Source organism: Mesitornis unicolor, unplaced genomic scaffold, assembly GCF_000695765.1.
Source record: "Mesitornis unicolor isolate BGI_N332 unplaced genomic scaffold, ASM69576v1 scaffold6129, whole genome shotgun sequence".
Classification (NCBI taxonomy): domain Eukaryota; kingdom Metazoa; phylum Chordata; class Aves; order Mesitornithiformes; family Mesitornithidae; genus Mesitornis; species Mesitornis unicolor.
Window position 1 is genome coordinate 23,755 of NW_010207983.1, and position 3,449 is coordinate 27,203.

Below are 3,449 nucleotides of genomic sequence, written 5' to 3' on the forward strand. Positions count from 1 at the left end.
TGAGATGTGTGGGTGCAGAGCAGCAGCGCCCTTGTGCCTGCTGCAATGCCTGCTGCCCTGCATGCTTTCAAGGGCCTTGAGGGTCAAAGTGGCATCCTGCCTGTTTCAAGACAGTCTGGGACACAGTGGCTGCATCGGTTGGGTTTTGATGAGCTGCGCAGAGTGTTCCCACGTTCATGCTGAACAGTGCATGCAGTGATGACCTTTCAAAGCCATGGACTGTGTCATCCTGCATGCTCCTGTGCCCAGAGCAGTCTGGCACTAGGGAAGTGCACCAGAAAAGAAAAAAAGTGAGAAACGGCTCTCTTGGAGGAATGGCAAAGTGAAATTTCTCCCAGAGGTAGCTGGTTTGGTGGGCTACATCTGTCTGCTTTGTGTGCCCCATTTAATGCTCTGGTTCCAGGGTAACTGAAAAATAGTCGTGGTGTTGAAGGAGGCAGTGTTGCTTTTGTCACCATTTTCTGTGCTGGCTCCCAGTGCTGGCAGCTGGCGGTGGTCGGGGAGAAAAAAGTCGGGGTTGAGCAGCTGTGGGCAAAGGCAGGGCTGCTGCTGGGGGTAACCCGGGTGTGAAGTAGCTGGAGACTGCTGTGCTGCTCTCCCTCTGGTGTGGTGGTACAGTGCCCAGCACAGTGAGATCCAAGCCCCAAGGTTAAGGCCTGCAAATAACGTTGCAGGATAAAAAGTAACGAAATGGCAACTTATCTTTGAAGTTACTGCACTGGGGAAGAAATGGGTTTGTGTGTCCTTCCTCAGGCGAGTGGGTGTCAAGGATCAAGCACTCTGAGCTGGGTGGTAGGACACCAGAGCTCCCACAGAATTTACACCTCCTAATGGTGATTCATATGCTGGAGCCAAGGTCTTCAGAGAACCTGGTTTCATTCTAGCTAGAAACACTGGGATTTTACTTATCTGGAACCACACAGAAAAAGAAAATGACAAAACCATCAGCTTCCTGCTTTGCAGGTTAACATGATGCAGCCCTTCGTTTCTTCAGACTTACTTTCTGCCCAGTGTTTGCTCTCATTGGGAATGGCTGTAATAAGATCAGTACTTACATTTTTTTTTTAATATCCTCACTAACCAGATGCAAGTTCTTTGTTTAGAGTTTCAACAACTGATATACCAAAGCCTTAGTCAGTGTAGTTTCTTGCTGCAGGTATGTTGGCTGTTGGTTTACAGTTATGATTGGTTGTGTGCAGCAATCCAGTTCTTCCTTTGGGAAGAAATTTAAATGTTGTAACGCTTCCATCTGTATTATCTTTGCTAACAAAAGTGAAGATTTCTGCCACATTGGTAAATATCCACAACAGTTCTGAGAGCAGCCAGCTGTTGGCAGTTTCGGCGACCTGCCAAGCTCTGGAAGGCGGCAGTAGCGCAACCAAGTCCCTGCTGCATCCAGCCTGTAGCTGAGGCCTGGAAGAGGTTTGGGACCCGCTGCCTTCTGTACTTCTGGCATGGCAGCAGAGCAGCGAGGTTCGCTTCTGGCATTTCAGGTGTTTTGGTAGTTGGAAAAAATGTCAGGTAAGAGTGCCATTACTGTGCTTCTTTCTGAAGACATTTTTATGCTGCTGGGCTATCAAAGCTGCAAATTCTTTTGGAAATACTGATTGTCCACATTGCCTGGCATGTGCGAGCAGTGTGAAATGGGGGCTTCTTCCTCTGCTCTTCTTCTTGGTATAACATATTACTTACTCATATTGCAGGCTTCAGAAGACAGCATAAAGCTTGAATTTTTGAGTGTACAAGGTGTTGATTTATTTTTTTTTTCCTGTAAGAGAAATGTGTACCCAAAAGCTGATGTTTGCAGTGCAGTGGTGTTATGTCATGGTTTATCCCCAGCTGGCAACTAAGCACCACAGAGCTGCTTGCTCACCCTCCCTGGTTGGGATGTGAGAAAAATGTTGGGTTGAGTTAAAGACAGTTTAATAGGTAAAGCAAAAGCCACACATGCAAGCAGAATAAACCAAGGAATTCATTCACTGCTTCCCATCGGCAGGCGGATGTTCAGCCATCTCCAGGAAAGCAGGGCTCCATCACCCGTAACAGTCACTTGGGAAGACAAATGCCGTCACTCCCAACATCCCCCCTCTTCCTTCTCCTTCCCCCAGCGTTACATACTGAGCATGGCATCATATGGTGTGGGATATCCCTTTGGTCAGCTGGGGTCAGCTGTCGTGGCTGTGTCCCCTCCCATCTTCTTGTGCACCCCCAGCCCACGCTGGTGGAGCGGGATGAGGAGCAGAAAAGGCCTTGATGCTGTGTAAGCACTGCTTAGCAATAACAAAAGCATCTCTGCATCATCAGCACTTTTTTCAGCACAAATCCAAAATGCAGCCCCATCCTACCTGCCATGAAGAAAAACTCTACCCCAGCTAAAACCAGCACAGTGTAGTAAGGCTTCTGAGTGAGTGTTCAATGTGCATTCTTTTGGTGCTGAGAAATAACTGGACTTAGATACGTTTGACTGTTTCTGCTAGGTTTCAGCATGAAAAAAGGTTTGAGGAAAGTACTGGAAAGTAAACCAAAGTTTGATTAAGTTTTAAGGTTTTTGCTTTTTTTTTTTGTATTCCTCGTCCTGTGCTGCTGAGCTGCATCTCTGGTTGCCTGGACCTCTTCTCAGGGAGAAGGTTGTGTGCTGCCCTGCCCCTGCCTGGTTGCCCACAGTGCTGTCCGAGCAGACGGCCTGTCTTTGTCCCCTGGTTGTGCTTTGGTACCCACGCACGTCTCACAGGAGCTGCCAAGGGCTCATTTTAAGAGGAGATGTGAATGTGGAGTTGCACCAGCAGCAACATCTTTAGGGGTCAGTGTTGCCTGACTGACTCTGTTCCAAAACCACCCATAGAAAAGTAGTGCTTTGTCAGGTAGCATCCTCCACATAGGTGATATGAGGCTCAAAAAATACCCACTTGGTTTAACAGGCTTAAAGAGGAGAGACAAAGATGAAGCCTTCTGTGCTGTGGGGATGTGGAGCAAAATGTTCTGCAGTGGAGGACGGCAGTACCGGGATGGGCAGGAGACTGGGGAGAGGGAAGGCAGAGGCAGGGACGCTGAAGTCCCTTTCACAGCTTGCTGCTTCCTGAAAGGCAGCACAGGACGACCCAGTGAGCAAAGGGCTGGAAGCCTCCTGTGCAGAGAAAAGCAAGAGGCAAGAGAGGGAGATGAGTGCAGGAGGAGGAGTCGGACACTTCCCTCATTTCTGGTGGCATCTTGGGGGACATTTTGCTTAAATGAGTCCAGATTTGGTCCGCTAATCCCACCTGAGATATCAGTGAGTCACCCCCCCGTGGACTTCTTTTATGTTAGAGGGTTATCAGCAATTACACTTAGGAAATCCAGCACTACTGTGTCAGGAGACTCCTCCTGGCTTGATGTCCGAGATCTTTCCTTGTTCTTCCCTACGAACATCAGGGCAGCGATTCCTAACTCGTAGTGCTGTGTCTTGCTTTCAG